This window comes from Mytilus galloprovincialis, chromosome 5, assembly GCF_965363235.1.
Source record: "Mytilus galloprovincialis chromosome 5, xbMytGall1.hap1.1, whole genome shotgun sequence".
Classification (NCBI taxonomy): domain Eukaryota; kingdom Metazoa; phylum Mollusca; class Bivalvia; order Mytilida; family Mytilidae; genus Mytilus; species Mytilus galloprovincialis.
This window is the reverse complement of record NC_134842.1, coordinates 25,082,161-25,097,116: the sequence shown is the minus strand read 5'-3', so window position 1 is coordinate 25,097,116 and position 14,956 is coordinate 25,082,161. Positions and strand designations below refer to the sequence as shown.

General features: G+C 33.7%; 1 long non-coding RNA gene across 1 annotated transcript; it reads left to right on the top strand.

The window, feature by feature from the left end:
- Window positions 1-10,497: 10,497 nt before the first annotated feature.
- LOC143075463 (uncharacterized) lies at window positions 10,498-13,012 on the top strand. Its single transcript, XR_012978322.1, has 2 exons — window positions 10,498-12,428; window positions 12,681-13,012. It is a non-coding gene; the product is annotated as an uncharacterized LOC143075463 (long non-coding RNA).
- Window positions 13,013-14,956: the final 1,944 nt, after the last annotated feature.

The following is a 14,956-nucleotide window of genomic DNA, read 5'->3' as shown; positions in this document are numbered from 1 at the left end:
ACAAAGCTTTCATTTGCGCCTATCGGTCAGTCTTTCGTTTGATCAATCGAGACACCCCTCGATTTTGAAAACCTTAACATTTGTTTAAAAAACAAATTTATGTCATTACAGGGTTAACTTAAGTAACGATAATTAAAAGTCGATAGTTTAAAACATAAGTACGGAGGCGTATTAGCGCCACACATTTTTTTTTTAATTTTTCTTCCTATGTTTGCGTTATAACGCAAACCTTTGCGTTACACCAGTACAACACAAACCTTTTATTATAGTATAACTAATCGCCGTATTTGAATATCAAAAATAAGACAACGCGTGACCGAACGACGCATGGATTAAACGAGTGCGCAGCACGAGTTTAATCCATAGCGGCGTTCGGTCACAAGTTGTCTAATTTTTTATATTCAAATACGGCGCTTAGTTATTCTTTTTATTACATTGGCAAATGGCTTTTTTTATGAAATTAATGTAGAAAATGTAAGGAACTATATCTTTTTCCTACGCATTGACAATTTGTTTTGATCCGACGTTATCGACGTCTTCACAACGCCTATTGTTGTATGACGTCAGAGAGTGAAATAACCACGTTTATTTCACATGTGAAATTATCGGTTTTTATCTAACTGTGAAATCAATGTAATTCATTGCAACCAATGTAATAATGCGATATAACGCAAACCTTTGCGTTACAACGCAAACATTTGCGATATAACGCAAACGCAAATATTTTGATTTCAATTATTCATTAAGTTTTGTACATGTATGTCCGTCTGTCATTCAATTCGGATGTGATTTACTAGCAGATAAAAAAAGAAAAATACATACAAGGCCAAATCATTATAATAAATATGCATAGGAATAATGGAATACTTGAAGTGCAATTATACATATATTAAGACTGATTTGTGCATCAGAAAAGTATATAATTTAACAAGAAAATAGATATAGTTTAGTATATAGTCATATTTAAATTGAAAGATCAAAAATAATGTCATACAATTGTAAAACCTCGTAGTCAAATTGACAAAATGATCTTTCTGCTTTAAAATGAATTATTAATAAGGAAACATTTTTTTTAAATCTCAGAATATGATCAAGATTCTTTGATAGAAAGTCATTGAATTTTCATTTCAATATAATGAAGTATTTTTAAGATGCTTGGGTAGCAATTTGAATAGAGAGAACATAATTTTATTAATAAAACATCTTCATTCTATACATTTATTGCCAAAGGGTAGCTTGTTTGAATCTAACCTACTTTACACAGTTCTCAAACGAGAGATTACTTTGGAAGTATATTTATATTCGGTTATAGCTATATTAGCATGGTTGATTTTTTTCTTAGAAATAACCTCAATATACTCAATTTTCTTTGTAATATATATAAAAGTAGTAACATGGATATCGTTTTTGGGGACCTTTATAGTTTGTTGTTCAGTGCGAGCCAATGCTCCGTGTTGAAGATCGTAATTCGGCCTACGATGGTTTACTTTTACGAATAGTGACTTAGATGGAGAGTTTTCTTATTCGCGCTCATACCACATCTTCTTATATTATTCTGCTCATTATTAGTCATTGATATGATCTAATTATTCAAGCATTTTACTTTACAATGACTACAAAAGTGATAAATTTTAATATGTACAGCCTCCTCCATTAATAACTACTGTTTCCTTTGAATCTTAAATAAGAAATAAGATAAAACAAATGTTTGCGTTATAACGCAAAGGTTTGCGTTATATCGCAAAGGTTTGCGTTATAACGCAAAAGGTTTGCGTTAAACGCAAATGTTTGCGTTTAACGCAAAGGTTATATCGCAAAGGTTTGCGTTGAACGCAAAGGTTATATCTAGGAAGAAAAATAAAAAAAAAAAAAATGTGCGGCGCTAATACGCTTCCGTACATTTCGGGATTTATGAGTATTTTATGTAAAAATTAGTACTTAAACTGTAAATACATTCTTAGATGCATGATTTTTTTATTAGTTGTTAGTGGCTTTGAACTAGCTGTCAGATAACTGCGAGTACTCTCAGATCTGTTCCTAGTGTCTTTTTGTTGTTGGGATGTACAAGTACCCGGCCACGTCCAATTGTATTTTTGTCCATCTGATTAGTTTAGCCTTTTTCAATTGATTTTTATAGTTCGCTCTTATGTTGTACTGTTATACCACTGTCAAAGGTTAGGGGGAGGGTTGGGATCCCGCTTACATGTTTAACCCCGCCACATTATTTGGTATGTGCCTGTTCCAAGTCAGGAGCCTGTAATTCAGAGGTTGTCGTTTGTTTATGTGTTGCATATTTGTTTTTCGTTCATTTTTTTTTAATATATAAATAACGCCGTTAGGTTTCTCGTTTGAATTGTTTAACATTGTCATATCGGGGCCTTTTATAGCTGACTATGCGGTATGGGCTTTGCTCGTTGTTGAAGGCCGTACGGTGACCTATAGTTGTTAATGTCTGTGTCATTTTGGTTCTCTCATTGGCAATCATACCACATCTTCTTTTTTATAATTAAAGGGGCACTAGCTACGTCGGAGATATATAAAAATATAAAATATATATATATTTTTTGTTCAATCATTTTAATGAAAGTAAAATAGTTTTTAATATATCGCTTTTAGTAGCCAGTATAGTTCATTTTGTCAAAATAAGCTAAGAAACATTGATGATGAATTATTCACTTGCAAGCACCTCATAGAATCTGTATTCATGCGAACTTCGATTTAACCCCTTGGCTAGAGATGGATATAGCATGCATTGTGAGTGTTCAATTATCCGAAGAAAAATAATGTCAATATTGAAAGTGAAACAATGGTAAATCATTTGATTGTCTGATTCAATCCACAAACAAATCCTTCTTATACAGGTAAAAACGATGATTAACATATATTTTTAATCTTTAATATTAAATTAAACAGACCTAGAAAAATCCAAATGCACGAGTCTGCTATCTATTTATATCTTTCTTTATGTTTTGAGGGCCTCGGTGGCCAAGTTGTCAAAGAAGTTACTACTGTTATCACTATCCAGTTATTACTGAGGTTGTAAGTTCGAACCCCGCTCTTGCGGGTGCACTCGACTCCAATCATAATTGACTAGCAGTAGGATTGTCAGTTTTCCTATCGAAGGTCGGTGGTTTTCTCCGGGCACTCCGCCTTCCTCCACTAATAAAAACTGGCCGCAACGAAATAGTCTAAAATGGTGTTAAAACACAAAGAAATAAAACATAAATAAAAAAATAAAATTTATGTCTATATCGCTTATATATGGCAAGTGGAGGTCTTCGGGTCAACTCGACATTTAATTATATGGCGTTTAGACTAACATGTAACTTTGTGTTTATGTCAGTTAATTTCAATGTTGTGATACGATTTTAAAGTAGAAAATTTAGTATGTATGTGAATATTCATGAAGCCAATCCATCTTAATTGTACACAACATTTATCATTTTACCGTGTTGGTGGTCTCTTGGTAGCGCGTTCGCATCGAGTGCAGGAAGCGGTGGGTATAAAACTCGAGCAGATCAAACCTAAGATTTAAATTGATATTTTCTACTTTTTCGCTTGGCACTCGACATTAAGGATTAGGAGCAAAGACAGGTCGGCTATGTGTCAGAATAATGCGTCTTCTCCATGTAGCATGTGTTCAAGCTGACAGTTTGTGAAAAAACACTATTAAAAAATCAGACTCAGCGTGTCGGTCAAATACTTAGCAAAAAAATCACTTAGCGTGTCGGTCAAATACTTAGCAAAAAAATCAGACTCAGCGTGTCGGTCAAATACTTAGCAAAAAAATCAGACTCAGCGTGTCGGTCAAATACCTAGCAAAAAAATCAGACTAAGCGTGTCGGTCAAATACCTAGCAAGGTTGGTATTCATATTACATAAACATGTTATTGCTCCGAATATGCATTTATTTCGGCGCTGGACGTTTAACACTACAGCAATCAATCATTAACACCATTTGTCATTTTGTTAATATAAAATAAAACAATTGTATGATGCATAAGATAGTTTAGAACTTGTGTTTTATAACATCATGAGGTAAGATTTATATCAAAAACTTTATAAATTATTTAACACTAGAAAATCAAAACAGAAGGTCGAACCGAATTTATATTGGCTAACCTTTTTTTTATGAATGTTTCCATTATATTATTGGAAAGAGTAACAGTTACTTTGATTTTAGGGTAAAACACAATTTTGTATAATTTGCTAGTGTATAAAATATAAATTCGGTTCGATGTTTTGTTTTGATTTTCTATCGTAAACTGGGGATTTTGAAGTCGAAAATTGAGAATATCTGGCAGTATAAATAAGTTGGTCGTAACAGCGGAACAGTCGTTTTTGTGTAATACTGCGTTTGCGCTAAAAGTAGATATATTGTGGTTAAACTGGTTAACGATATTAGTACGTCATATTAGAATTTGGAACTATGAGTTTTCTAATTAGAATTTCAACTCTTTTGATATGCATCGTGTTTCCTTATTCCACCTGTTAAATTTTCACAGCTTATAAGAACAGTTTAGAACTTAATGAACATCCCTGTGGAATGCCCCAACTTTTTTTTAGCGGGCTAGAATTTCACCTGTTATTGGTGACACTGATCTATTTAAGCATAAAATGACTTATATAAAATTTGTTAAATGATTCAGTATTTGCGCACTTGAATTTGCCATTTGATTAGGGACTTTCTATTTGAACATTCCTAGGAGTTAATGTTTTTGTGATGTTACTTTTTACACGTTAAGTCCCTCTCATTCAATAGAAAAAATTATTGGGAGAATTTTGAATATGATATGCCTACTTCAAAATATTGCTGCAAAATAAATCATATCATATTTTTGTGGTGAATGATTTTGTAGCTATTCATTATAATTTATTCTGGTCGTTATGTTAAAAAAAATTCTGAAAAAAAAAGAAATGTGCAATTTTCTTGGAAACTGTTTAATTATTTTTCATAATATCTATTTATCATGTTTCGTTACTATAAATACGAACAACGATATATCTATGTATAAAGATTGTATATAACAGATGGAGTTTTTGATGGAGTTTTTGGAATAACATCATGAGGTAAAACTTTTAAAAGTCGTAAAATATTTCAAACTAGAAACTAAACACATTTCTATGTGTCCTTGAGGCTTCGTTTTTAAAAGATGTTCAACTTTTTCTGTCAAAAGGACTTTTTTGACAGTACTTCGGTGTTGCGTGAGCATTTATGGAGTTACAAACATTATATTTACATTTTAAAAGAGAGGCAATATATATACCAAAAGATCATTGAAACTCATAAGTAAACAAGAGGCTGTCACAACGACAGCAAACCGGATTTATTAACATTTATTTGTGTCCTGGCAATATCACAAGAGCCATTACTGATGAATGGTGAAAGTGAAAATCGTCAATATCAAATTTGACCTCCATTTTGTCATCAGTATCAACATATTAAAATTTGAAAAGCTTAGATTGAATGGTTCATGAGCTATAAATGCAACAACGTGAATGGAAACGCCATTTTACGATCTTTCAAGAACCATAACTCCTGAACGATAAAAGTCAAAATCGTCATTATTGAACTTGACCTCTATTTTATCATCAGTAACAACATATTAAAATTTCAAAAGCTTTGGTAGAACAGTTCATGCATAAATGCACGGACACGACTGGAAACTCCATTTTTCAATCTTTCAAGAACCATAACTCCTGAACGGTAGAAGTCAAATTCGTCATTATTGAACTTGACCTCCATTCTGTCATTAGTAACAACATATTAAAATTTGGGAAGCTTTGATAGAACAGTTCATGCGTAAATGCACGGACACGACTGGAAACTCCATTTTTTAATCTTTCAAGAACCATAACTCCTGAACGGTAAAAGTCAAAATCGCCATTATTGAACTTGACCTTCGTATAGTTGTCAGTAATAACATATTAAAATTTTAAAAGCTTTGGTTGAACGGTTCATGAGTTAATGCACGGACAACATTTGATTGCCGCCCGCCCGCCCGCCCGCCGTACATCCCCAAATCAATAACCGACATTTATGTCACAAAAATCCGGTTGAAAATGAAACGGACAACACCATGGCAAAAAAAAAAGAAGAAAAAGACCAAAAGACAACAAAAGTATACAAATTCAACATAGAAATTAAAGACTTAGCAAAACGAACCGACGGCGATCTCATGTGCTCCTTATTTTAACTGATCAAAGTTTAACCATATGTTTCAAAAATGCAAAAGTGGAATTCATGCGGCCGCCATTTGCATCGTTATTGTTCAATTGAGGCAATTTGATTTCTTTAAAGTCGTATCAAATCAGTTTAATGCTTATCTCTTGGGTTTCAATAATTTAATATTGTAATCTTTATAAATACGGGATATATATCTCCCGATTTATACGATATTCCCGTGCTTGCATTTCCTATCATGATTTTCTTGATAGAGGGTTGCTGCTCACAAGGTAGCTATTAAACCAAGAGTTCCAAATGGTGAAGTTGAAATCACCCCATCGTAAATTTTACGGACGCCACCACGAGTTGGTTGACCGTTATGGAATCACCGTTTCACAAATTATATCGGATATGTTTCTTACGTCGTAACTACAACCCCCTTCCCTTTCATAAATGTGACCTGCCGAATTAAAATTGAGAATGGAAATGGGGAATGTGTCAAAGAAACAACAGCCCGACCATAGAGCAGACAACAGCAGAAGGTCACCAACAGGTTTTAAATGCAGCGAGAAATTCCTATACCCGGAGGCGTCCTTCAGCTGACCACTAAACAAATATGTATAATAGTTAAGGTAGCACTCCACAGTTAGGTGTGTAGTTTCGCATTTTGGCCCCTGTGGATTTTTCAAATATGAGAGCTAGTGTGCAATAAAATTCATTTTTGGATAGCTGAGTATTAAAATAGCCTTTGTATTGGGTTTATATGAACATCAAGAGTATGTAATGTATGTAATATAGGCTGTTTTCTGTATGACAGTCCGTATTTGCATGTCCCTACCATACATTGGTCCGACAATTATTGTAATGTTTTTTTCCAACTTTTTATCGCACGAACTTTGTGATTGGATTTTACGAAAAAATGAGGCGAAAGACACCCATTTTTTATTTGATCATTAGGAAGATTTATGAAAACAGTTTCTAAAAAGGTATTACTCAAAGGCATTGACATTCTAGTTTGATCCAAATTTTGGGGGGATATGTGACATATCCACCCCCCTTTTTGCAATATTTTATAGTAAATAAATGCAGAATGTTGCCATGGATACACATAAAAGGAATTTATTTTCACTCTTTTAACTTTTGAAAATAAAATCTATGGAATATACTGATTACATACATATGCACATGTACAACACAAACAGTTAGGTTAATGTATTAGAAATCCAGGAATAGGAGATGATAAAACATTTTGTGGCTCATTTTTAATTTTATTTTCTAACTGTGGAGTGCTACCTAAGTGATAGACTATTTACCGGATTTGTAATAACATAAGTAACACGACTGGTGCCACATGTGGAGCAGGATCTGCTTACCCTTCCGGAGCACCTGAAATCACCCCTAATATTTGGGAGGTTCGTGTTGCTTATTCTTTAAATTTCTACGTGGTGTCATGTGTTCTATTGTTTGTCTGTTTGTCTTCTTTCATTTTTAGCCAGGCGTTGTCAATTTATTTTCGATTTATAAGTTTGACTGTCCCTCTGTTATCGTTCGTCCCTCTTTTAAACAAGGATTTCATAAGATTTTTAAAAAGGTGGCTTTTTGTACTACATATTTTAATGTAGTAATAAAATCGAGTTCATAATTGAATTTCAATCATTATTTCAGTCTTTTAAACGTTCATTAAAGAAAATTCCGCGAAAAGATGTTATCTTCTTTGGTCCCTACACTAGGTGACGTCATTGGTATGCTTCCGGCGTCAAACATAAACACCGGGCGTTTTCTGGATTCTGTGCCGCTTCAGGATGTAATAAAATTCCTTAGTTACACAGTTGGAAAGCAGGTCACGGTTTGACCCCAAGTTTATCAGCAACAATAGAGTCACGTACTTTAAACGTCAATCTTTTGGCCGATTGATTTGGCGGACTTTTTGACGTTACGGACGACTGTAGCGCCACCTAATTAATTCCCCCTGCTATTGTTGCTGATAAAGCTTGACGACAACGGACGTTTCCAAGGACTTGCTTTCCAACTGACAGACAAGGAGATAGAGAATTTTACGCTTACTGTCATCCAATCAGAACCATGGATACAAAATAATTGCATTAGAATCTCAAAAGTCGTCTTACAGATCTGTAATCTAACTTTTTTGTCAACAAACATTATTAGACACCGCTTATTGGTGCTTTTTGACTTATTTATTGCTTATTTTGTGAATAATCTTATGGAATTAAGACAATAAATAATAACACTAACAAAGAGATATAATCAGAACAGTCATAAACTAACTGTTAAGGTCAATGTAACTGTTTATTGCAGACAAATTAATGGTATTGGTGTTTGGTCAATTATAGTACTGTTTTGCCTTCTGAGTGAGAATTCTGAGGCTAAACGAAGAAGAAAAAATGTGTACAGTCGTACTGTGCAAACCAACGTAAGTATTTTCAATTGAAATCAAAAGAAGTTAACCCTACCCTCAAAACATGACGAAGTTATACTGATTTCCTATTATATAATGAATCTAACTTAAATATGTATCTCTGATTTCTTTATGCTTATTCGACGGAGCACGCGAGTCCAAATATAGATCTGATAAAATAGGATAATAATTTGTGAAGTATAGTGAAGGTACTTTTAATATATGCAGAAATTTAGTTTATGCATAAAAGAGACATCAATAACAAGACCAACAGATATCTTGATGTCAAAAACTTAAATTTCTAGCAGCTTCAGTTAAATGTCCTGGTAAGGTGAATATAAGTTTGAGCACAATATACTGAAACTTGTTTGTTGCTCAATGTCGTTTGTTGACCTCTGTTGCTCAATGCCGTCTGTTGACCTCTGTTGCTCAATGTCGTCTGTTGACCTCTGTTGCTCAATGTCGTCTGTTGCCCTCTGTTGCTCAATGTCGTCTGTTGCCCTCTGTTGCTCAATGTCGTCTGTTGACCTCTGTTGCTCAATGTCGTCTGTTGACCTCTGTTGCTCAATGCCGTATGTTGACCTCTGTTGCTCAATGTCGTATGTTGACCTCTGTTGCTCAATGTCGTCTGTTGAGCTCTGTTGCTCAATGCCGTCTGTTGACCTCTGAATGTCTATGTGTTTGCGTCGTTTTAGAGCTAAATCATTGACGTATACTCCAAATCTCTTTTCTTCCATGTCATCTTATAAAATTTAATTGTGAAAGTTTTGGAGTAAATACTTGTTTTATATTTTATTGTTGTATATTTTAATTGCATAATGCACCATTGATTGATTCTACCTCGACCATAAATGACTAATAATACATATATATGTACCTTCTAGGCTGGGACGACGAATAGAGAAAATTGTGCAAACATAGTGTCTTCATCTATGTTTATAAATAGTAAGTATAGCCGATCTTACATAATCATGCATATGTATTATGTAACTATAAGCAACATCATCAGGATTTATTTCATAGAGATTATTTACTCCTGTTTTTGTTATAGATATGATGGTATGTAGGCGTCATATGAGCCAACACAAAGCCTGTAGTTTGGAAGTAATTATATGTATAGGTCTCAAAATTATGATTATAAGTGTGCAACACAATCACAAATTGTCATGGTCTTTCTAGGAACTGACCACATACTTTTGAGTTATTTTATTCAGTGTTCGTGAATAGACGAAATCAGTTCACAATCGTATATAAAAACGTTGTGATAATTTAAAAAAAATCAATTCAACATTTAGGTTTACGGAAAGTTTAATTTATCATAGCTTTTTCGATTCTACAAAGTCTAAGGAATTTCGATTTTGAATCACTTTAGTCTTTACATTTTTTTTGTCACCTGTATATTGCAGACTTGACGAACATTTCTTAGTCAGGCTGGATAACCTCCTCTGAAGCCAAACTTGATACAGAAAAAAAATCTATGACTAAAAGTAAGATAACAATCAAGATATTTGCCCTTCTATTTGTAAAATGTCGTTCTTACCCTTTTGAAATTATAACATTGACAACCTTTAAATATAGTTTACATGGTTTGTTTAAAATTCATTCCTTGTAATTGTCATAAGAAAATGTTAGCAAAGTAGCGGTGACGTCTGTGAAGATCTGCTTTCCCTTCCGGAGCACCTGAGATCACCCCTAGTTTTTGGTGGTTTTCGTGTTGTTTATTCTTTAGTTTTCTATGTTGTGTCATGTGTACTATTGTTTGTCTGTTTGTCTTCTTCATTTTTAGCCATGGCGTTGTCAGTTTAATTTTAGATTTATGAGTTTGACTGTCCCTCTGGTATCTTTTGTCCCTCTTTTAATCCTAGTACCTTTGATAACTATTTACTTATTATAAGTACTATTTTTTCAGCAAATAAATCTATTGGAGTCTGTGGAAGAAATAGTGAGAACCCTTATGGTAGAATTAACACGAATGAACTAAGGTATCCATCTGTATTTAGTGACCTCACAAGGAAAGAAATGAAAGGGTTACTTGACTATTTGTATTCAAGTAAAGAACTAAATCTCACCAGATTTAGAAATGCGACTATAAGGAGTAACTATCTTTACCTAGCAGAAATGTTTATGCCATCTAAAGCAGCAGTGTTGAACTATATAGATGATGGTTATAGTAAACCACCACGAGAGGCTCATGTTGTCTTAATAAGAGGTGGAGATCCTAAACCAAATGTTCTTGAAATAGTTGTTGGACCACTTCCGTTTCCTAACGGGCACCGACTGTATCCGTATCGACGACAACCAATACCATTTTTTCAAAGACCTTTTACATCAATTGAAAGCATTTCTCAAAATCTGAAAGAATACATAGACAAAGAATTCGGAAGACCACTTTATGAATTATACGGAGGTAACCTGATCAACTGTGGGAAAACATGCTTAGATGTGGGTCTTTTTGCTGAAGTTCCGATATCAAAGAATGATGAAAAAAGCTTTGCCTGGTACAGTTTTAATCAAAACTCGGAACATAAACTTTTGAGACCAGTTGATTTTTCGGTATATGTAGAAATCAATTTTAAAATGTTCAAAATCTTAAAAATTTGGTTTAATGGAAGACTTTTTCAAAATTGGAAGCAAGTGAGAGATTTTTACATGCGTAATAAACAAAGAATTAAGAAAATACGTTTCCCTGAAGAATCTGATAATATTTCATTAAGTATGCGAAGAAGGGGACAACCACCGTTCTCTAAACCATTACGAAACCCGTCACAGATTTCACCAGATGGAAAACGGTACAACATCAAGGGGAGACAAGTGAAATACATGTTTTGGAAATTTGATATAAGTATGTCAATATTTACTGGACCACGTCTTTTTGATATACAATTCAAAGGTCAACGTATAGCATATGAAATTAGTATACAAGAGTTAACATCGTTTTATTCAGGATATAAACCAATGGAACATTACTTTAATTTCTTTGATGTTAGACTATTGCTAGGCTTGCAATCAAAGTATTTAGAACCTGGCGTAGACTGTCCCATTGATGCAACATACATCGGTTCATACTTTATAGACAGAGGGTCAGACATCCCAATTTATAATGCACGTTCATTTTGTGTATTCGAACTTAACACTGCAATGCCGCTGAGACGTCACCACTCGGAGTCCTCCCACAGATTTTACGAGGGAATGGTTAGCGTCGTTTTAACTGTCCGAACCATTATAACTGCTGGTAACTATGACTACATTATAGATTATGTGTTTTACCAGACTGGTGGAATAGAAGTGAAGGTCAGTGCTTCGGGCGTTATAATAGCAACATATCATGGAGGACAAAATCCGTACAGTTTTGAAATCAGTGAAAATTTAATGGGTCTAATTCATCAACATTTATATCACTTTAAAGTTGACATGGATATAAAAGGAAGGAATAACAGATTTGAAACTCTTGATATTGAAAATGATGTCGTTGCTAGTAATGAAAACCCAAATTCAAAAATTCATCAAATTAAATTTGCAAGAAAATTGAAGGCTACTGAGAAGCAGGCAGCATATAAACACAACTTTCAGCAACCCAAACTTCTAGTGATATCAAACAATGATATAAAAGATAGATTCGGCAACACACCCGGATATAGGATATTGAATACAGGATTGACACATAATATACGACCGCCAGGAACGGGAAACGAACTAGGAATCAGTTGGTCAAACTATCAAGTTGCTATAACCAAACGAAAAGAAAGCGAACCGGTAAGCAGTTCTATCTACCAGCACACCAATCCAGAACAACCTATAGTAAGGTTTCAGGATTTCATAGACGACGATGAAAACATTGTTGATCAGGTAAAAATCACATAAAAAGTAATTTAAACATGCTCAGTATTTTAAGACACAGTTGGGTTTTTTTTAATTTTTTTTTGGTTTTTTTTTTAATATAAAATTACTTTTTTAAATTCGCTATAAGCACTTTTTTTACAATTAATTGATTAACAAATACTTTCAACAGAAAAAATATTAATAAATTTGGACAATTATGAAGATTACATATTTGTGCTAAAGATGACTATAATTATGACTATAACTTTCTTTTCACAGGACATCGTGGCATGGATTACAATGGGGTTTTATCATATTCCTACAAAAGAAGACCTACCAATGACGCATACACCTGGAACAGTACAAAGCTTTTTCTTACTACCATTTAATTATTTTGATGAAAATCCAGCAATGTCATCTCGAAATGCAATTAGAATTGACCCTATAGATGTTAAAGGTGAAACAAAGTCAGTGAAGGTTGAACGCTATGGTGTACGAAAAGCAAACGCTTGTTCATGTATACCTCCAAAGAATTACAATGACAAGGTGATTATGGACGATCCATGTCTTGTAGTGCAATGTTTGTAGCCAAATAAATAAATAAAAACATATTTTTTTCAAACGACACGTACTGTTGATTCATTTCTTTTCGTGGATACCAATTTTCGTGGATGATGGAAAACTTGAATGTTCGTGGACATTTAATTTCGTGTTTCACCGACGTCTTCATACAAGCCTTTAGAAAAATTTGTCATTCGTTGAACAAATTAATTTTGTGGTACACCTTTACCCACGAAATCCACAAACATTGGTATCCCACGAATAATAATGAATCCACAGTATTGTGTTCATATGTGAAAGTGAACGTCATTATTAAAAAATAATATGCAAAACGTAGAAGTAAAATACGAAAAAGACAATTAGATCTTATAAGTCAATTAGACTCAGACAAGATAATGGCTACTACAAGAAAATAAAATGACAGGGAAAAAAATAACAGTCTACATAACACTTAATACAGATAATAAAATCATCCCATACTAGTATACCAAAATTTCAATTGCACGTCATGAGCACGTTTGGTCTACTTAAGACTCATTTGCAACGCTCGGCGTTTAACAGGTCGAATTTAAGAGCAACGAGGAACCCTTTATTCCAAAAAGATTACCAATTACAGCTTGTCATGTAGTAGAGAAGAATATAAAATAAAAACCCTCTGATAAAGGACTATTTCACATAGTAAACTGCACTCAAAAACTCATTTCTATATCTGCTTGGAACATGAAGTTTCAATTCGCTATGTCAATCAAAATGAAAGATTCATGTTTCACGTGCATATGTTTTCATCAAACAACTGACTAGCGCAGTCTGAAAAGCATTCCTTAAAAAGGATTTTCATCAACTTGTTTTGCAATAATGCGGAATAGCTACTTCTATATACTTCATCAAAAGGTCATGCAAAGTCACTGACAAGCAGAATCGACACAAAGGTATGTCTAGACATTGGCAGACATATCTAGCTTAAAGAGAGTTATTGGTTATTCAAAATCCAAACACAAGGAACACATGCATTAGAATTAAGAGGCACATAATGAGTCTGTCGCACGAGGGGCAGACACAAACCGAGATACACACATTCATGGTAGTTCTATAAATAAACCTAATACAAATAAAGAACGAAAAAGGTAACTGCTATGATTTTTTCTTCCGATAAGTACGTTTAAGGTACGGAAACAGTTAATAGTCTATATTTTAGCGAGCAAAAATTATGTATTACTGAAAAATTATTACACCAGGGTTTTCGATATCACAAACTAGTCAACACATTCACTAAATTTTATCATCGGTATAAGGAAATCATTCGTAAATATAACCCAACATGCAGACATCTTATACGTTCAGGTATTTCAAATCCAATCTTTTATGGTAATATTCTTTACAAAGCACAAACATGTCAGTATTCACCTCAAAAGTATAAAACCTTTAAACAGACTTATTAAGAAGGGATAAAGTTACGATACTATTGTCAGGTCATTAACGATTGCATATTTTGGCTTTAATATTGATTCACTTGTAGGGTCTTTGCATCGGAACTAAACACATTTATTTAAAAAACAGTCGTTGGCATGACATGGGTTATGTTCTTCTCATATATTTTATGATAGTATGATACTAAACCCCTAACGGGAGGGATTGTGCATGATTTTCATATGATGAAGACATAATCTTTCAATCAGTTTTATTGAGGTCTGGAGCTGGCATGTCAGTTAACTGCTAGTAGTCTGTTATTATTTATGTATTATTGTCATTTTATCTATTTTCTTTTGTTACATCTTCTGACATCGGACTCGGACTTCTCTTGAACCGAATTGTAATGTGTGTATTGTTATGCGTTTACCTTTGTACATTGGCTAGGGGTATAGGGGGAGGGTTGAGATCTCATAAACATGTTTAACCTCTCCGCAATTTTGCACCTCTCCCAAGTCAGGAGCCTCTGGCCTTTGCTAGTCTTGTATGATTTTTAATTTTAGTTTCTTGTGTATAATTCGGAGTTT